Genomic DNA, 23,116 nt, shown 5'->3' on the forward strand with positions numbered 1-23,116 from the left:
CTTTATTGGCGACAACATACAATATACACATAAAAATTTTTAACAAATGCTGATTCTAAGAATTTTTTATTTTGAAGGCATAAATATTTTAATACTGTTCAAAATTTTGTAAAAAGACAAAAAATTTGTAAAAAGATATTAATTTAAGAATGCACTACGCTTTCATGGTTCAACATCCTGATTCGCCTTTTTAAAATTTTATAAAAAGCCAATAAATAAAGACAAGAAATTTGTAAAAAGATATTAATTTAAGAATTTACTATGCTTTCATGGTTCAACATCCTAAATTGCCTTTTCATATCACGTGACCCCAAGTGATCTCATAATTAATTTCAAGTTACATTATCTACATAAATTTCAAGTTAAATTTTAATTTGGAATACAAGTTTAAATGCAAGAATTATTTCAATTCGTATGAATAGCTTACTCAGAAATTATATATAACTGCAGTGCTTTACTTCGCAAGTGCATTCTCATTAGAATGGATGAATTTAACCCTTGACTTTGCCTTTTCTGTATTTTCACGATACGAGCACTGTGATGGCATCCTAATTGACTTAATTACTGCAAATTGCCTTAGGGCATAAAATTGAACTATCTGGTAAAACTTTTATGTAACTGCATGCCAGTATTGAAAGAAACAATCTGTTAAGAAATGGCTGCAACTTGTTTTGAAAATGAGGCGTAAAAGGTTACCAGTGAGGATATTATGTTTGGCATCAGTTGTACTATTATTGGCGACTTTAAAGCCTGCGCCGGCAAAACAGAAAAGTGCCTATCATTCGTATTATTTTTAAAATTGGCTTTCACTACATTACCATATCAGTGCTTATCGAAATTATATTTAACTGATTTTTAAAAATGAAAGAGAATTAGAATTGAAAGCTATAATCATATTTACAATCAGAATCCTTATAAATGTTATACATCATTTTTTTTTTTTTTTTTTTTTTTTTTTTTTTTTTTTTTTCTGCTTTCTAATGTCTGATAAAAGGAAGATAAATTATATTTAACATTGCATATTATGCAAGACATTATGTATCCTATATTCTATGATTACTTAGCGTACTTATTAAACACACAGACTGTTTCTTGAAATCAGCCTAATTAATTGCTTCTTTACTTAAATTAATATAATTTTATAAGTATTCAAATGTTGTTTATCCCAAAAAGAACATATCAATACAATTAAAAAATAATTATACTTATTCTAAGGGTGTATCTAGTTATTATAGTTTCTTCAATTATAAATTTGGCACTAAGAAAATACAATATACAAAAATAATTTCAAAATTTACTGAACAGGATATAAAGAAAATTTATATAATCAGAAAATAAAAGGGTATTTATAACTTCACTTCAAAATCTTGTTTGTGTAATATGTTGACAAAAGGATTTAATTTTGTCAGTTCCAGAAGTTTCATAGCCTTTGGAACTCTGGCTGAATTGTCAAACTTATTCTTTCTCACTCAGCGAGCTTTGCCTGTAATCATATGAAATCATCTTAATCCTTTTTAATTCCCTCATCAAACACCTGTTTCCTTAGCTTACGCATATAAGTGTACTATTATTTTAGGCAATCCTGCTGTTAGTATTTCAAATTCATTTTGGTTCTGGATCTTGATTAGATTAGACCAAAATGATATGAAAATGACCAAACTAATATGTGCAGTTTTTTCATTATGATCAGTTTTTATTTGCATCTGTAGAAAACACTGAATTAAATAGAAGGAGTGGACATGATCCCCTTCCCCAGTTTAAGGTCAGAAAGTAGAAAACGCAGCCCAAATATCGCTATGGAATCATTTTCCGTTACTGAGCCTCCACCAATATGTTTTTACAAAGGGATGCTTTGAGCACCACTAACATTCTCAAAAAATTTTTCTCTCTTTTTTCCTTGGATGTTTAGAAAGAACTGAATCATCAAACACTAACAGGTTAAGCTTTTGTAGTTGCATCTTTTTTATACATAAAATTATATTTTCCTTTCCGTTTGTATAGCTTGTACTTTTTTTCTATTTTAAAATTCTCTGTGCATCGGCGTCTTTGTGTTGAAAATAGCTATCTATAATTTACTTTGGGCATAAAATAATGCAAGATATAGTGAGTGTGAGGTACTTTAAATAAATATGTTTAAATTTCTTCACTTTTTAGTGGGCCATACAGTCAAAAGTCGTTAATCCGGACTCGTCGGGACTTCGGCGATTCCGGAGTATAGATCATCAGTTTAAATCTGGTAAGATAGCATGCAGAAATTAAAATTAAAAATATAAAACTAATTTATGAAATAAAGAACAATTATGATCTAAAGGGTATCAAAATTTACAAAAAGAAAAAGCTTAATACAGTCAAAAGTCGTTAATTCGGACACCCATAATCCAGAATGATCTATAATCCGGACCTCAAAGCTAAAAACTTTCTGCGCATGCACACAACCGTTTTGCGCGTGCGCGTAAGACCTTGACTACTGCGCATATGCGTGTGCGCAAGTGCAGAATACGTTTTCGCCTGCGCGTTTAATGTATAACGGACGGTGTAAGCTAAAATTATCTAATTATCTATTTCAGTTAATGTTAATGATTGCGTTGTTCCTTAATCTTCGAATTGGATCCCGCTTATTATTTTTTGCTGATTGTAAGAGCAATTTTATAAAAGTAAACTTGAACTTTCGATTATGTCAAATAGAATTTCCTATGCTGGAACTTCCAAAGGATCTACAAAACGAAAGTATGTTTCGATGTCCAACAAACAAAAAGTGGAATTGCTGCAAAAAATGGATAAAGACATGAAGAATGTGACAGAGAGGTTAGTGAAAACGAAAAAATTTCGATTGACAAGTTAGTCGGTATTCTCGGCACAGCAATTAACGGGACTTGAACAGTGGAACTTTGTAACTGAACGAGAAATTATGTCTGTTTAGAGAATTAAAGAGAAAGTATTATCACATAAAATGAAGCAACTTAAACAACTTACATTGAAAGAAATGTTTAATAAAGTAAACAAATAAATATTAAGCTTTTTTTTTTTTTTTTTTTTTTGTAAATTTTGATACCCTTTAGATCATAATTGTTCTTTATTTCATAAATTACAGTTTCATATTTTTAATTTTAGAATTTCTGCATGCCATCTTACGAGATTTAAACTGATGATCTATAATCCGGAATCGCCGAAGTCCCGACGAGTCCGGATTAACGACTTTTGACTGTATTTATTTGTTTACTTTATTAAACATTTCTTTCAATGTAAGTTGTTTAAGTTGCTTCGTTTCATGTGATAGTACTTTCTCTTTAATTCTATTAAACAGACATAATTTTTTGTTTAGTTACAAAGTTCCGCTATTCAAATCCTATAATTGCTGTGTCGAGAATACCGACTAATTTGTCAATCGAAATTTTTTCGTTTTCAATAACCTCTGTGTCACTATCGGAAACGAATTATAATGACGAGGAACTTGTTTTAAATCATATCAAAGACGGAGTACATCGAGATGAAATACTATATTTAGTAAGGAATTATAAGCCAAATAAAATAAAAACATCTGCCCTGAAGAAAAGGATAGTGCTGACAGATCAACTTCCAATTCATTGCGCGCCGCGACGTTCCCCCTGCCGAGCAGCGTGAAATTGATAAACAGATTTCGGAATATACTTTCGCTTTAGATCCTTTACATATTAGTAAATATATATCGGAAATTCTATTTGATATAATCGAAAGTTCAAGCTTACTTTTATAAAATTGCTCTAACAGTCTGCAAAAAATAATAAGCCGGATCCAATTCGAAGATTAAGGAACAACACAATCTGCAACATTAACTGAATTAGATAATTTTAGCTTAGCTTATACCGTCCGTTATACATTAAACGCGCATGCGTAAAAGTTTTATGCGCATGCGCACACGCATATTCGCAGCCGTAAAGGTCTTACGCGCACACGTAAACGCCTATTACACGACGCATGCGCAGAAAGTTTGTAGCTTTGAGGTCCGAATTATAGATCATTCTGGATTATGGGTGTCCGAATTAACGACTTTTGACTGTATACATTAAATATTTTATAAATTGTTGAATTATGTTTATCTGAATGGAAGTCTGAGTGATTTTTAATTATCTAATTTTAAATTACTTAAAATTAATTTTATGTTAACTTAGAGTTAATATTTTTACAAGCAATAAATACTACTTTTTTTTACAAAATAAAACATTTTGAAGAAGGTTAATTTTATACATTATTAAAGGATATATTTGAATTCATTAGCCTGTTAATTATCATTTCTTAAAGCTAGAAGGAAATTTGAAAAAAATGTCAGCAATTTAAATAATTTTCGGAATCCTATATAATGGCTTGCTTAATTTTATATTTTCCTCTCTAATGAATCTGCTTAATTCTATGTTTTGAATTTACTTAATTTTGATGCAAGTGCAATAAATTTCTGGTTAATGGTTTAAAAACTATTTTTATTTTTTGTTTAATATTCTTACTAAGTTTATTGATAGTATGGGTGAGATATAATGAGGTTAGTATTTAAATGTAGGGGGACATGGGGATGGTGCAGCTATCTAGAAAAGAAAATAAAAGCCTTGAAAAAGATATATGTAAATGAGACAAAAATATCATTTATTGTGTAATAGCTTAGATACTTTTTAATAATTGCTTATTTTATGCTTACTGAAAGCTACTAATGTTTCTAAAATTTAACTTGGATAAATTAAACAAATATTTGAATACTAATTCAGAAGTCAAACAACAATTTTTGTTGTTTGACTTCTGAATTAGTATTTATTCGGCGTGTTCTTGTGTCTTAAATATTTGAATAGTTTCACAACAAATTTTCAGTTTAATTACAGTGTTGTGGAAAAACTCAATTAGAAGTAAATAGTAATCTAACAAGACCAGTAAAAAGAGTTGAACAGGAAAACATTATTTACAGAATATTTTAACCTGTGTAACAGGAAAGGTTAATGACATTTCACATAAAATCAACACCGTCCTAAAATATTCAGTGCCCATGGGATACTAATAATAATGCACTCCTCTTTGTAACAAAATACACGAGCGGGGTAACAGGAGTGATCTGACAGGCAACATTTTACAAAAGTTTCGGAAAAAAGTCAATTTATTACCATAACACAAAATAAAGACAAAAAATTTATACAAAATTTAAAAAACTATACAAGTCAAAAACAAAAGTAAACTTATATGTTTATTTTTCTAGCTTTGTCTTTGGCAAATTGATCAATAATATCATACGTATTTAAGCTATTTAATAAGTCACTCTCCAGAAATGAAATACTCAAATCATTTAATGTGGCTGTGTGCGAAAGAAGGGCATAAATAAATTATTATTTTCAGTGCTTAAAAAACCACTACAATTGGTAGTGGCAATCATGATTTAAAAGAGTGCGCATTGCTGTGTCCACATTAGAAAATGTCGACTTCATTTTTGAGTTATTGTCCTTAAACTCAGTTCTGCAATTGATATATTCAGTTTATTTTCAAATAACTATGTATGTTTAAAATGAAGACATTCTTCACTAAAGTTATGCATTTTACTCAAATCTGCAGCATTCTTTCCAATTGTGTCTCCATTTAAATTTTTTAGATTGACCAAAATCCCAAATTTTGATCTGCTTATGATAATTATTTATACTAAGCCACAAAAGAGAATGATTTTTGTAAAAGAATTTCATCTGCAGCAGGACTTAAAACTCTTGTAATGCAAGCAAGGTTGTTACCAAGAAAGAAAAAAAAAAAAAAAAAAAAAAAAGCAGCACTTGTTATTCTCTTGCACTGTTGTTGAAAGCACGGTAATTACTTTACAACTCTAATTCCGAAAACTGACGAGCATTGTTTACTGATACATAAATATCGTTGTTGATAGTATAGAATTAAATTATGGCATTCGTTTCAAAGTGTTTATCGTAAATGTATTATAATAATTAACATTTTTAATTGAAACTAATTATGTTATTCAACTGCCTAACAAAATAAAATTTTTAATAAAAAACATAAGGGGCAAAACATTTGATTAAGTGGGTATAAATGTAGAAAAACCAGTTTTTACGTATAGTCAATTATACCTAATAAAATATGACCCGAAATTTCGTATTACATACCTTTCTATTTATTGAAATGACAAATCAGATTTTGTTCCTAAATGATCAGCTGGATGTTGATACTTTACTTAAAGCTCGTCACTATTTAAAACATGGATTTTGAGAGGGATGAAATTTTTTCAAGTAAAAGAAACTGATCTGCATAAGGGTGCAGACACCTGTATGCTGAGGCACCCTTATGACGGTCTCTATGTTTCGAATATTGGTCGTGGAAAATTTTATGGCGAAACACCCTTGAGAATGATGATAGTGAACAAATGATGGTGCGTATTTGAAGTGAATATCGTCAGCTGTTCGAAATTCGCAATTCTTGGACTAAGATCGAACATCAACAACCACTGTCCATCAGTCCTATGAGCAAGAGGTTCGGGCGAAAAATGCAGTCGTGATCCCAGGTTAAATTGGAGATGTATTTCCTGCGTCTTTGCAATGGTAAAATTTATCTAAAAACGTATGATTCGCATCACAGATTAATATCATATTTCTCAACATGGGAAAAATAAATGAATAAATAAATAATACTTTTCATCATACAAGAATGAAGAATAATGATTAAATCGATTTTCTTTATAATACGTTTTATATTTAAAAATTAAAATACTTGAGATAATTCGGAATACTACTTACTGATTATTTAAGAAAATTAAAACACCAAAGATGAAAGCAAGTTTTGCCCTCATTCATAATACATTTAACTTAAAAAACATATCCTATCTGAGCCCAAACTGCAAATGAGTAATGCTAAAAAGAAAACAGAAAGAGAGGGTTACTAAATAAAAGAAGTTTGGTATACAGGTTTAAATAATAATTAAACAGCTATGAATTATTTATTGCTTAAAAAATCTTGGATTACATAACGATAATAAAAATTTTGTATTTTTACCGAGGAGTAATGATTTTTAAAAAATCATTTCATGGGAGTGTCATTTTCCAAGGTTGACTGATGGCGCCATCTATTGAATATCGCATTGAATAATCCTAATATGGTTAATGCAATCCGCATGAATACTAAGTGCATTCTTTCATGTTACCAACGTCGTAAGTAGAACTCATGTACCCTTGTGCAAAAATATATTTCTGGGTGTCCTCCTTATGATTCATAGCACTTAAAAAAAGAGAGGAATCTTTGGTTTCCCACTAATAATGATTGTGGTGGGTGTTGAATTAATTATTACACAGTATAAGCACGTATTCAGTGCTTAAATTGCGCTGAAGCCCACCTGAGCCCGGCTCCGGTGCTTCTCAATTTTTAAGATAAATTACAATTTTAGCCGGAACCCTAAATAAGATGAGCTCCGGTACTTCTCTTTATAAAACTGAACCACAATTTAAAGGGGAAAAATTTAGAGTTCCTAACGTTTTAGTTTAACAATAAGCAGACTTTGCAATACTCTATTTCCCTAGAAATACGAACTCATGAGAACGTGAGACGTTCAAGTAAAGTCCTGTTAGAACACTTTGCATTTCACTATCTTGTCAGTAGATGGCTGCACCAGTCCAATACATTGGATTTGAAGATATTAGTTCAACTCATTGCAAACTTTTATTCATAATCATGAACAGCACTAAAAACTTATACAGAAAAAAAATTACAGACGTCCACCTTCAGCACACCCAACACCAACACATGTCGTGAACGAAAAAACACAGACAGACAGACAGACAAAGTAGACAGCAAGGAGGTTAGAATAGAAGGAGGGAGGGTTCGCAGTTTCCTCCACTATCGGGGAATGAAGCTCCACGGAACAAGCGGCGTCCATGTTTGTAACTTCAAAACATTTGCCATACGGTAGTGAAACGTACGTGTTTCTCAGCTGTTAAATGCAGGGATTTTCCAGTAAACATATCTTAAATTTATAATGAAATGCTTCGCTATTGTTAGTTTTTTGTTTTAAAGTTATAAAGATGATATCCGTAATTTACTAAGTACAGAAAATCATTAAGAAATAGTTCGAAATCTAAATGATGTTTCTGCATAACTTCAAGAATTTGTATAGGTTTTATTATCAACTTGTTGGGTATACTTTCCAATTGTTTCTTTAAGAAGTGATATTTCTGATTTATTCGCAATATTATTACAATTTATTAAAGAATCACTTAGAATAATTTTTACCTGAAATTAATAGCAGATAATTATCTAAAAAAGTGGTAACATGTTGCTTTTTTAAATGAATGTTTTAAATAGATTTTTTTCACAACCAACAACCTTATATCAACAAGCAAATAAATATTAATAAAATAAACCAGATTTATGTGAATTCAATGATTTCAGTTTATGCGCGTTTCATATTTATAAATCTCAAAGAAATTACCCTGAATTAAGCTGAATTACAGAAATGTACCTATATAAATTTTTGGATATATCTTTCCACGTGTTCACTTGTGTAAATATTTTACTTACGTTTATCGCAATACTGCCCAGAAATTTGTAAGCTTATGCAAAAACATTTTAACAACTGAACAGTTTATCTCGATCAAATGCACAAATTATATTCGTAACAGTTCACAAAACTTAAAAATGAATAATAATTAATGCATAAAGAAAGCGTTGCTTTATTTAACACTTTTACAATTCATAAAAATAGTAACAATTGATTTCTTACTTTTCATGAAAATTATGAAACTATTTACCTAAGCGTTCAAATCATACAGTTTAATTACTAGCACATATCATTGTATGTTAGGGAACGAAGATACCAGCTGTAAGCAAAAACATTAAAATGTATTTAACATGTTTCGATTATTATTAAGTCTTTTTTTTTCACATCTGGAAAGAAAACAACATGACATTGTGATATTTTTTAACATATTTATGAAATTACACACACACACACAAAAAAGAAAATCAATACTTACGAGTAAACAGTAATCCCAGGAATATTTTTTGAAAATCTATTTGTGCATCCATATGCAATATAAGCTGACATGCTTCAAAAAGAAAAGGGGGAAAAATGTTACAATTACAGACTTCCTTGCACAAGTCACAGTGATAACAGTAACATGGCCGCCAAGCTTCACCGTTTGAGTTGAACCTTCCCTCCTTCTATTCTAACCTCCTTGGTAGACAGATGTCTTTTGTTGCACCCGCTAAGTCTTTCTGCACCGATGGGCGAAAAATCAAGCATAGGTGCGAAGGAAAGGTATATAGAAAGGGGGGCAATTTCGTATTTCAGAGGAGAGTAAAAAGGAACTTCGTATATTTTATACGAGTTCGAAAGGCCAGAAAGAAAAGATGGGACAAAATAAAGTAAAAAATAAATGGCCCAAAAGTAATGGAGAGGAAAAAAAAATTTATTTATAATTAAAAAAAAAAGGGCCTATAGAAAGAAAAGGAAAGGAAATAAGAGAATTTTGTTAAAAAAAAAAAAAAAAAAAAAAAAAAAAAAAAAAAAAAAACGATTGTGTTTATGAGTGTAGTCAAAGTTGTTATCATTTACATTAAATACAGTCTTCCAGGTGTGTGTAATGAGTGTGTTTTGTAAAGCTGAATAGAGGTAAAGATGGGGAAAATTAATAATAAAATAATAAATTTTGGGGGTCCAGTCACATAACAGTATAAGTCAAGTTTAGAAGCTAACTTTTGCTATAACAAGGAAACTAAAATTTAAAATTTTTTAAATTTAAACTTTTATTTTTTTACATGGAAACCAATATTAGCCTCTACCTTGAGACACAGTAACAGAAGACACATAAGATCAAGATACATATAATATCATGCAAAGTTATACATTAAACTAAGTAACATCATCTATTGCGGTTTCCAACATATTTATATATTCAGAAAACACCATCAGATAAAATCATAAATCCAAAACAAGGCGAGAACATATCAGCAAAAATAAATAAGTAAATAAATTACGGAGTTTTTTTTATTATTATTATTAATTAATATTTTTTTTAAAAATAAGCATTTTATTTATTTATTAAGTTAATGGTCATAATTTATTATATGTGTACTATTTTATCAATTTGAGGCGCACTGTATTAATATATGCTTTTAATTTAAATAGATAGGAAATATAGATTAAAGGAGCAAAAACTACAACTCCATACATTCATTGAGGCCCGAGATCGTGTTTTTAGCTCTCGAAAAATTCCTCAAAGGGGCCCCAATGGGTAGGGCTAACACTACTGATAAGGGCTACTGATAAGGATAGCGTCCCTACGAGATGGTAACCAAAAAAGAACCACATGATTTAAAGCAATTACTAAGTATTTAATGCCAAAACATAATAAAATGAGCATAATAATAATAATGATCATAATAAATGAATGAATTTAAAGGTACTTTAGTGACAGATATTTGATTTAGCTTAGAGAAAAGAAGTTCTACTTATCTGAACGCTCCGTCTTAGTGCTGCAAAAGATTGCAAAGAAGACAAGACCCCCAGGTACAGGAGAACTCCCAGCTTTGAGAAAGAGACAATGCAGAGGATATTCGCGAAAATTTTCTGAAATAAATGAAGATTTTCCGGAAAACACCTTTGAAAATTCAGGAGCTCTTCCAAGATCCTGCCTCCATCGTACGTGGGAAAAAACACATGGTCATCAAACTCTTTAGTCAATGTTACAGTTACATATGAAAATTTAAAAACAATAACACAGCAAAACAAAAATGTTCTGAAAATTCACACACTTAATTTTAAAAAATTAAATGCACATTATTACAGTTATTAGCAATGACAAATAATTATTACACTTTTCTTTCATAATTTAAATTGATTTTTTTACCAATGTCTGGGCTATCACCAGGCCACTGAAATGCTAAGTTCAAATCCAATGTATTGGACTGGTGCAGCCATCTACTGACAAGATAGTGAAATGCAAAGTGTTCTAACAGTCCCCTCACTCGCATGCGAAAACCTTTCCCTTTAAGAAAAGCAATAAATTTGGATAAGTTTGCTTAGGAACGCGTAAATTTCTCGCCATGCCATCGTATCTAGTGTATTGTTATCGATGCTTACAGTTAGTTATCCTCGCAGGAAGGAAAATTTGTGTTCTTAAATGTGCGTTAAGTGACAGCGAATACAATAAGAGGGAAATACTGAGATAAACTGCTCAAGCAAGTCCTGTACATCGTCTTCCCACAGTATCCACTAATGGAGGGAAGCGTAACTAACAATTTTACATTCATCCTTAGAAGTCAGATTCAGGACTCATTTTACCCCGGACAGACATCTGCTTGATGGCTATAATTGTATCAGCAGAGAGCCGCGGTCAAAGAGAACGTTCTTTCTCACCAAGATTCCCCTCATTTTTTGTTTCCACCCACTTATACCCTAATTCTGGAATTTTCATCAGCTATAATTTAAGTATATTTAATTTTTTGTGATGATAAAAGAACTCCCCCTCTACGATCAGAGCTTAAATTGGGCTAGAGCCCACCGGGTCTCGGCTCTGGTGCTTCTTAGTTTCTGTAATAAATCATAATTCTAGCCGGAACGGAGTCCTGAATAAGAAGACTGCGGCACTTCTTTTATGTAACTGAATAACAATTTCAGTAGAAATTTTATCTTGAAAATTTTATTTTAACAATAAAATTATATTAAAAACCGCGTATTAAATTTCAACTTATCTCTTTACATTTTATTTTATTTTAATTATTTAATTACTTTAATCTTTAATTATTTCAATAAAAAATAATTAATTATCTAATAATTACAATTAAATTATAATTAATTAATTATTTAATAATTATTGATTACATAACAATTTATAAACATTAATTAAATAGCTATCAATTAATTTGATAATAATTAACTCTTTAATTTTAAAATTATTAATGAGTTTAATAGTCATTTTATTTATTTATTTACTCTTGTTCCTCTTTGTTGACAGTCTTCCATAGGGCTTCGGCACTTCTAATCTTAGAAATTAAGCCCTGCACGTATTTATAACACGTGATACGCTTTGCTAGGATTTATAAAGCGTACCAAAGTGGAAAACGTATAGTGGAATTTTTTTTTGCAAGAAAAATTACGATGTGACTTTTCTTCTTGTTTTTGTTTCTCTATTTTTAGGTCAACAAAGAGTGAAAATTGGAGCCTTATTCCAGGCAGTAGTTAGTTTTAATCTAATTTTGCTGCTTTCAGGGCTAATTTCTAAAATCAGAAGTGCCGGAGCCTTAAGGAAGGCCGTCAGAAAACATACAAACAATAAATAAATATAAAAATAAAATAAATAAAGTAAAAATAAGCAAATAAAGTTAACAATTAAAGTAAACATTAATAATTAAAATAATAAATAATTAAAATTGAGGTTCAATAAAACGTACCGAGATAAACAATAATTTAAAAAATTACTGAATTTATGATGAATAGATAAAAACAAAATAAAATATCTCATCGTATTTGGCGCTGCTGGTGGAACAACAATTTCATAAAAAATCTAAGAAATAGCTTAGTTCATTAGCACATTACACATGTGGAGAACCACAAAAATATCCATGCAGCCTGCCCGTTCATCTGGAATCGAACACAGGTAGAACTACCAATGCTCAGCGAAGTTTCCACTCGGCCGTTGGTGCGCTCTTAGGACATAAGGGAATGGGAATTTTTCTCTATCTCTGTTTGCCCTTTCATCCTTCATCTCTCTGTATTTTCACATCGCTAGCTATATCTACAATTATCAATCAGTTACTTTGCAGGGTTTACATTTATTTTAACTAACATTTATTTTAAGTTTAAACTATCTTTCCTGTCAAGCCTTACTTTCCCCTGGAACTGCCAATGCCAGAGTATGTAAATTTTAGTAGAACGCGCAAGGATTCAAATTATCAGCGGAAGTATTCTGAGTTAAATAGAAAGGAAACGAGTTCGAGGTGTGCTGTTCTTACTTCACGAGCGCGGAGGTAGTTAGCCAGAAATTGAAGAACCCCGCGTTTCGGCCTGTGTGCTTGCCTTGGAGAATAGTTAATTGTTCAACGTGATATTCAAAGTTTGCTGAATTAGCAGCGGTATTGTAAAACGCGGTGAGGTTAGTTACTTTTAGAGAGCCTCGTAGTTAGAGTCTTGTTAGTATTTTCTTTTCAGGTTCTTATTTTTTATTTTACCGCCGAGTCGGCGTAGTTTGTGAGCGTCAAGAGCACGCAATTGTAACTTCTTAAGTTGAATAAAAAGGGACTTAAACCCTTAGCAAGACTCTGTCATTTTTCCAGTCACCTCTTGGTTGCGTGCAAGTTGAAGGCGCGCTACTCTACATAGGCGCCCGAACACTTATCGAACTGAAATGGCCGAAAATCGGATGGAAGCCGCTGGACAACACCAAGAAATGGCAAGCCAATTGGAAGGATTTGGATACCTGGTCCAGACTTTGAGAGCGTCAATCAAGCCAAACGTCAATTTCGACGGAAAAAATTCGGTGGCGATATTTCTAGAAGGCCTAGAAAATCACTTTCAGCTCTAACCTGTGCCTGAAAGACAAAAAGTTGCCATCGCCACATCTCCACTAAAAGGACAGGCCGCGCTATGGTGGAAGAATATAGGCAAATTTTTATTAGGGGAATTTGGAAGCCAGACATATACATTTGAAAATTTCAAAAAATCGTTAGTAAAGGCCTTCCCCATAGTGAAAGATCGAGCAAGGCCGGAAGCCGAACTATATAGTTTCTATCAACGGGATATAGAAGAGTTGACGGACTTTATTCTACGAAAAATTAAGCTGACGAATATGCTGTATGGGAAGAAACCCGACGCGGAGATTATTGAAATAATCTTACCAAGATTGTTACCCGCTGTTCAAGACTACTTCGAAATTAGAAACGCAAGCACATTGCAGGAGCTCTTCGAATTGGCGGTCAAGTTTCAAAATCGCAGAATAGCGGAAAAAGCTAGAGGGTCAACGTATTCTCAAAGTACCCGAAGGAAATTTTCAAATGAGGAAACCAGAAATGCAAATCGCTCTTATGGGGAAAAGAGCTATCAAGCTAACTCATCGAACCTCGAAGGTCAAGGCCCAAAAAGAAAATTCGAAAATAAACATCCGCGTACCCAGAAGGCACAAATTGAAAGGAAAGCTTTAAACGAGTAGAGGGGCCTGTGAAAGGGAGGGTCCAGACCCCGGAAGTTTTAAAAAAACCCTCAAAAAGACATTTAAATACGGTCATCGTAAAAAACTCACAGCTACCAATTATACAAGTCCTGGTTGGCGATGTACCAGTAGAAGCCCTCATCGATACAGGAGCAGAAGGAAATTTTATGAGCGAAACATTCTTCAAAAAGAATTTTTATAGGGTACGGTTATTTAAAACCAAAAATACGGAAATTATAGCGGCGCAAGGAAAAACATGTCACTGCATCGGGAAATTATCATTAAACTTACAGGTAAAAGAGGAAAATCTCAAAGTATTAATTTTTGTGGTGAAAGACCTACAACACTCTCTTATTTTAGGTATGGACTTTTTAAGGGCCGCGAGGGCCAAATTAAATTTTCAAGATAGTTCCGTGGTGTTGGAGATGGACCAGAGGGTGGTGGAACCTGTGGAGACACCTCAATTGGACCTTAGCCATCTGAATGACCATGAAAGTAAAGCAATACAGCAAGTGGTGAGTAATTTTTCTCATTTGTTTTCAGAAAAACCAGGAAACTGCCAGATAGTAACTCACAAGATTCAATTAAATGCCGAAAAACCTTGTAGGACTAAACCGTATCGTTATGATAAACAAAAAGACCTAATTATCGAAGAACATATTCAGGAGATGTTAAAGAATAAAATAATAACGCCCATAAATAGTGAGTACGCGAGTCCAGTCGTACTATGTACGAAAAAGAACGAGTTTCCTCCTTCGGATGAAAGGGCTTGGAGGTTTGCTATCGATTACAGAAAACTAAATAGTATTACTAAATTCCCAGTTTACCCTTTGCCGGTTATAGAGGAAATTATTAGACAGATCAAATCGACAAGATACATGTCTACTTTGGACTTAACGTCTGGCTACTATCAAATAGCTATGAGACCCGAAGACATACATAAAACCGCGTTTATAACAAAATCGGGCACTTATGCATTTTTACGCATGCCCTTTGGGTTGTGTGGGGCCCCATCAACATTCCAGAGAGCTATGGACATTGTTCTAAAGCCTGTCCTAGGAAAATCAACTTTAATTTATCTAGATGATATAATTATAACGAGTAGTACGTTGGAACAACACATTAATGATCTAGAAGAAGTTTTTAAATTATTAAAAGAGGCCGGTCTTACAATTAACGCCTCAAAATGCAAGTTCGCAACTAAAGAACTTAAATATCTCGGTTATAAAATTTCGCAAAAGGGTATAGAAACGCAAGATTCAAAAATAAAAGCCATCAAGAATTTCCCACCGCCCAACACCGCCAAGAAACTTTCTTCTTTCCTTGGGTTATGTTCTTAGTATCGGTCTTTCATAAAAGATTTCGCTAATATTGTTGAACCACTCTTAGTAATCAAAAGAAAGAGAGGTAAATTTACGTGGACAGCGGAAGCAAATACAGCATTTGAAAGATTAAAAGAAGCGCTCATAAATGTCCCTGTCTTGAAATTCCCGGAGGGGGACGAAAACCTGGAAATTGCAGCAGATGCGTCGGACTATGCGGTGGGTGCGGTTCTTATGCAAAATAGCCATCCTCTGGCATTTTTTAGTAAAACGTTGAATCAGACACAAAGGAATTATACAGCTACAGAGAGAGAAACATTAGCCGTATTAATGGCTGTACACAAATTTCGAGTTTATTTCGGCAAAGCGCCAGTAACAGTCTTTTCGGATCATGCGGCTGTTGGTAGACTTTACTCGGGGAAAAACCTAACGCCCAGGTTAATAAGATGGGCTTTAAAACTCCAAGAATATAATCTCAGAATAAAATATAAACCGGGTAAGGAAAACAATGTAGCTGACGAACTTTCTCGTATAAAACTGGACGATGAAGGAAATGAACTTAAATGCGCTGTGTTGACTTCAAAAATTTTAGATTCTAGAGATACGATTATCACTGAACTGAAAGTTGATGCTGAATTTGGAAATATCTATGCATATTTGAAAGACCCCGAAAGCTTTGAGCACACAGATATCGATGCGATAAGAAATAGAGCAGAAAACTATGAAATAATAGATAATTTATTATTTTATACGAAAACAACAAACGAAAATCTTGAGTACAAACCAGTCATCCCAGCCTCGCTTCGATTAAGCATTTTGAAGGAATTACACGACGCGAAAACAGCAGGTCATTTAGGGGTCAGAAAGACTTTAAAAAGTGTACGCGAGGCGGTATATTTCCAGCAATTATACAAAATAGTAACTGCGTATGTTAGGTCCTGCAATCAATGTCAGTTAATAAATGATATTAATCATAGCCCGGCCGGGTACTTAAATAGCATTCGCGCTACATTTCCGAATGAAATTTTAGGCATAGATATTCTTGGTCCCTTCCCCCGGAGCGAGTTAAATAAAAATCGTTTTCTTTTAGTAATAGTAGATCATTTTTCAAAATGGACAGAAATTGTTCCACTTGAACGCGCGTCAGCCAAAACAGTCGCAGATGCATTCTTACACAGATACATTTTAAAGTACGGTGCACCGATAAAAGTCATTAGCGATAACAGAAAACAATTCATTAGTCAAATATTTGAAAACATATGCAATGGACTTGGCATACGCCATATCAAAATGGTTCCGTATAGACCACAGGCAAACATAGCAGAAAGAGTGAACATCGTAAAAATAATTCGCAGTTACGTGAGCACACATCACAAGCGCTGGGATGGCTACATAAATGAATTAGCTTATGCTTTAAGAACGGCAAATCACGATACTACGGGAAAAACCCCAGCAGAATTATTTTTAGGCAGAAAGTTAATTACGCCTTTAGATAAATTATTCTTTGTGCAACAAAGAGAGCAAGAGTTTAAACAGAAAGATGTGCAAAACTTATTGACGACCAGGCGCTTAAAAGCTCGGATACGGCAAGAAATAAGCAAAAAGTGTATTATGATAGAAAACGTCGTGAAGCAGATTTTAAAGTTGGGGATAAAGTATTGAAGCGGAAATTTTCTTTATCAAGTGCCCCAGACAATTTTACTGCAAAGCTAGCTCCAAAATTTGAAGGCCCCTATGTAATTCAGGAAATCAAAGGAGTCGTATTGTATCTTAAGAACGAGAGAGGGGAGATCTGTAAAGCAAGTCCCGACCAGGTGAAAAAATACTATAATCCAAATGATTTTGAAATCCTTAAAAGTTTCTTGCAGGACTCAAGTCTAAACGAAGTAGAAAGTCCAGAAATAACAACAACTGTTCCACCACCCAAGAAGCAGAGAACTGAAGAGAGACCTAGCCCTTCTACAACCTGGACGACGGTACCAAAAAGAAAAAATGAAAACTTTCAAACTCCAGCATTTAAGAAAAACAAAAATGCAGATGCACCGCGTAAAGAAACCGTGGTAAAGAGGAAAACACCACCTACAACGTATCGCAGGAGAAATTATACATCAAGGAGAACGCTCCCAGGGCCAGAGAGTCAGGTGCAAGCAAGGCCGCCGTTCCGGAAACTGAAACGGCAGCAGGAGGAACGAAAATACCAGGAACAACAGAAGAAATTCAAGAAGGACTCCAGACCGGAGAACGTCAAGACCAGCTGTCCAATGGAAAAACGAAAACAACAACCCGACGATTACTCCGCCAAGAGGCCAGCATGCAGAGGACGCAAAAGAAAAACTAATGTGGACGACACTCGGAGGTCAGTAAGGAGAAGATTGACGTCCATGAAACCTATAACATGGGAACAATTTTGCCACAAAAGAATGACGGAGTTTCAATCATCGAAAACTCAAAGATAAGTTAAAATCTTCTATAAAATGTTTTTTCTTTTGTTCCGAAATGTTATGCATAAGTACGAAGTTCTATGTTTTGACGAAAGTCAATATGTCTCGGTTGAGACTTAGTTTTGTTTTACTTTATTTAGCTAAGGCAAAAGTATTATTTTCTTTAAGTATAAAAGCTAAGAACAAGCATTTTCTGTTGGTCGAAAGACTAATTCTGTTATTTTAAGCCAAAATTTGGCCGAAGATAAAAATAACTTCGTATTCTTGTATTAATAAGAATTTTAGTTTCAGTGCCGCCAGCTTGGCGAAGAATGAGTAAAGTAAAAATTTATTTTCTCTTATTCATTTTATGGTAAATTGTAAAAAGCATATGTATTAAAATTTTGTAAATGTATGTAAATACTTGAAGGTTATGTAAAAGTAGAATTTATTCTAGAAGCATAAAATTGTAGATGCTAAAAGTGAAGCTTAAAAGCAATGAAGTCAAAATTTAAGTAGTAAATTGTAGATAAAGTCATGCTTTAGAGCGAAAGCCTGCATATTTAAAGATGAATGAGGGGGAAGTTAGAATGAATGTGTTTTGTAGGGTTCTCCACCTACACTTGAATTTCTAAGAATGTTAAAGTAGCTCATCGAGTTGTAGAATGTCGAGTAAGGTGTGTCTATTTGGTCGTTGAATTCAAACAAATCATGGTGGTTAGGGGAAGTGTTGTAAGACTAAAACACGAATATTCCCGTTTGACACCACACATGGTGGAGAGCCAGGGTGTAGTTAAATTAATGCTTGAAAAATTGAATGAATGTGAATTAAGCAATAACTAAGGAAAACAAATCGTTTAAAAACAAAAATTTATTCAGTGTCAAGAAAGTGTAAATTATAATGTATTTAGAAAGATACTGATACTTATTCCTTCCAGATGCTGGAAGGAAAAGAACAAGATTGATTGATGAAGTCCAGGAAAAGTTGCTGTAAGAAGAGAGATTTATAAGTATCCACAGAAATTTAGTATACAATTTGTTACATAAGATTTTTTTTTTTTTTTTTTGTGTAAACGAGGTTCTCGAGAGTTAGTTCAGAATTATAGAAACTTTTCAACAGGTCGTTTGTAGGACCTGCTTCCAAGTTTTCCAAATTCTGGCAGCGGCAAATGTAGGGTTTATATTTATTTTAACTAACATTTATTTTAAGTTTAAACTATCTTTCCTGTCAAGCCTTACTTTCCCCTGGAACTGCCAATGCCAGAGTATGTAAATTTTAGTAGAACGCGCAAGGATTCAAATTATCAGCGGAAGTATTCTGAGTTAAATAGAAAGGAAACGAGTTCGAGGTGTGCTGTTCTTACTTCACGAGCGCGGAGGTAGTTAGCCAGAAATTGAAGAACCCCGCGTTTCGGCCTGTGTGCTTGCCTTGGAGAATTGTTAATTGTTCAACGTGATATTCAAAGTTTGCTGAATTAGCAGCGGTATTGTAAAACGCGGTGAGGTTAGTTACTTTTAGAGAGCCTCGTAGTTAGAGTCTTGTTAGTATTTTCTTTTCAGGTTCTTATTTTTATTTTACCGCCGAGTCGGCGTAGTTTGTGAGCGTCAAGAGCACGCAATTGTAACTCCTTAAGTTGAATAAAAAGGGACTTAAACCCTTAGCAAGACTCTGTCATTTTTCCAGTCACCTCTTGGTTGCGTACAAGTTGGAGGCGCGCAACTCTACAACTTTCTATATGAATTTCGAACCATGATTATTAATACTTCTTCCTGAACTCCTTTTTTTAATGTACTTTTTAATCCTTAATACAATTTTAAATCATAAACAGTAATAATAAAAGCGTCTACTCTTTATGACAGTTAAATAAATGTAATAACAACATCATTTTTATAAATTACACTTCCACACACACATAACCCCACACATACGCACACAGACACAAAAATACTTACTTTTATTGAAAAACGAGACTTTATTTTTCATCCGCATTTTCTTTCTTTTTAATGTCAAATGCGATTAGTGAAGAGTAACATCTCGGGAACGGTTATTTATATTGAGGGGAAGAATGAATTATTTAATTAGTGTACGGTAACATTTTTTGAATTTCGTAATTTAATCATGCAAATGAAAAAAATTTCTTTCACTAAACATATACCATGATTTTGTTTAAAACTCTTAACAATGAATTAGGATTCTAAGAATTTCTTTTCATCTGTCTGAGTTTAAAGCAATAATATCTTTAACATCCTTGCTTTAGAAAAATTAGCAGATTTCACGCAAAGTAACTTTTAACCAAAGAAGTCGGAACTCGGAATTTTCCATATGTATAATGTGAAGATGAGTCGATTTCCGCTGAAGAAAATTCCATGCAGACAACCTTTCTGCAAGGCTTAAGGTTTCCATGTGCCCTGCAATTAATCAAAACCGAGACCAATCCGAAATATGACATTTTAATTAAAATTCTGTTTTATATTAAATATCGAATCAGATTTGCATTCGCCTTCTCAATTATTATTAAATTATTTCTCTATTATTCTATTAGCTCAAACAATCCAGAATTTTCGCCGATTTTGATGCCACTTATAAGCATATTTACATTTTTTTTTTAATTACCGCCTATGCCAAGAGCATTTTGCTATTACTGATAAAAGCCGTTACGGTTGAAAGCCTGAATGTCATTCAAGAGCCCTAAAATATGTATAATCAAACTTTTTCTGTTCAGGCTATGATAAGCATTATTTAGGGCAAGGGTCGTGAAAACTTCGACAGTGAGCTACCAATATGTCAGCTCAGAATTTTGGGTAGCTCACTAAAAATATTTTGCTTTTATGTTAATATTAAAAATAAATATAATAAATAGATGATTACATAATGAATTCAAATCATGATTCGAGAGACATGTGATGAATAAAGCTGTAGCAATAAAATGTCTTAAAACTAAAACTATTCTGTTGTATCAGGAATTATACCGAACTGAATTGTAAAACTACTGTTTCAAAGAAAATTAATTCAATAGAAACGAAATTCAATCTCAGTAGAAAGATTCGTCTTTGACGTTTTCAAAGCATTTGTCATTATTATTATAATGCGTAAACTGCAAATCAATGAGTTAACAAACATCACATAATCCTATTTGATTTCGCAGTCTTAAAAATACACTATATAGGCTGGTATTTATCAAATAACTTAAAATTTTATTGTACACGGCGCAAAAGAAAAAAGGGACAGTTCTATAGCTCCCGTTCTACTAGGTTGATTGATGAATTTCAACTTGCGTTTTTCATGTCTCAAAAGCGCGATTTAGGACATATATTAGATTCATAAATAGCATCGTTCTAATATAAGTATTTTGACACAAAATAGGACTTTTTCTGACATGGCATGCCAATTTTTTTCCATATCTCGATTCTACGACTCAAATTTTGCCAAACCGCTAAGTTTTGTAAAAACCGCACGCGTAGATTTTAAAAAATTAGCTCTCAAAATGTTAGCTCCTCAATGTTAATTGAATTGGCCTATATTTGTTAATATCTCTTTTTTTTATTAAACTTATTTTATTCTTCCTTTCACATTTCGAAATTTAGGTTCATTCTCAATAAATTCGCCTATTTTTTATGATTTATTTTTAAAATTTGTATTTTAAATTTTTTTTTTTTTTTTTACATTTTTCGAAAAAATTTTGAATTACAACCTATAAAATTTTTAACATCATCTTAAAGTAGATGTATTTCTAGGCACACCTGCAAAAAAATTAGGGTTTTTATTCAAAAATTTTCTAAGATATATATGAATTCACATATTGGTGCTTTTTGAAATTTGCCACATTTGTTATAAGCGATAATAATGCCAAATGTGGTTTACACACTTTGTTAAAATTATTTGAATGTATGAACGATGACTTTTTTTCTGCTCCTCTACAATGAAAAAAAAAGGAAAGGAAAATAGGTTGCTATAAATTAAGAGTGAATATAAAGAGTTGCCATAAATTAAGAGTGAATCGCCAAGTGAATTATTCTTGGCGCAAAGTGAAAAGAATGCGCGAAGACAAACTTTTGAATTTCTCCGTAAATTTCGCACCAAATTTTACAAAATTTAATATTTAGGCATAATTTGAGTCGTAAAATCGAATTATGAAAACAAAATGACATATCATTTCAGAAGTCCGATTTTGTGTCAAAATACCTATATTGGAACAATGCTATATATAAATCTAATATATATCCTAAGTCACGCTTTCGAACCATGAAAAATGCAATTTGAATTTCGTCAATCGGCCCAGTAGAATGGCAGCTATAGAACTGTCATTCCCCCTCCTCAGTGTACATGTTTATAGATTTCAATCATAATCAAATTAATGCATAATAACACGATATAGAAAACTGTTATTTACACTTGTTACGTTAAGCTAATACTATGGAAGGAATATCACCTATACTGGGGTTAAGGAGAAGGTAGAAATGATTTGGGCGAAGGAAGGGCTCAAGAGAGAGTAATCACGAGAAAGAGGTCGATGGATGAAGAAATTTTGGGGCGAAAGAGCATGGGAGATTTTAACGCAAACATGTAGAGTGAAAACGAAGCACGAAGAGTGCAATATTTCTGAACACGACCCCTGCCGATACAATTCCAGCAGAATGTGATAGGGATAAAAAGTGTTCTCCGAAATGTCCTCCGCAGTCCGAGTTATAATCTTTAAACAGTTCTGTGCAAGTGAAAATTTTCGTCCGCCTTCCAATAGTTTATTTTTGGGAACTATAAACCCGGTCTCATAAATTCGTTGCCCTTCCTAGAGTTAAATCCTTTGACATGTAGGGGGGGGGGCTATTCTGTTCTTGACCATCAAATGATTAGTTTCCCAGAGAAAGACAGACATAGATTGAGTTAAAATCGGTTTTTAAAATAGATTTATTGTTAAAATAAAATTTTCGAGATCCAAAGCATTTTATGCTGAATTTGTACTTTAGTTATATAAACGAAGTGCCGGAGCCTTTTTTTAAGGGCTCCGTTGCGCTCCGGCTAGAATTAAGATTTATCTCAAAAACTTAGAAGTTTTCTGTTAATTGGCGTGATTAGTAGTATAGGCTTTTTCTGTTCCTTCTGTGTATACGAGCCAGTTTCCATTAGAAAGTCCTCCACGAAGGCATCCCTCCCCTTAGGCAGATAGCCCTCAAGGTTTTCCCATAATCACACAAACACACACTTCTGTTCCTTCTGCCGCCGTCTCGCCTTGCC

The sequence above is a fragment of the Stegodyphus dumicola genome, chromosome X1 (assembly GCF_044657685.1).
Source record: "Stegodyphus dumicola isolate Sdum_Otavi_A_Nest chromosome X1, ASM4465768v1".
NCBI classification, from domain to species: Eukaryota; Metazoa; Arthropoda; class Arachnida; order Araneae; family Eresidae; genus Stegodyphus; species Stegodyphus dumicola.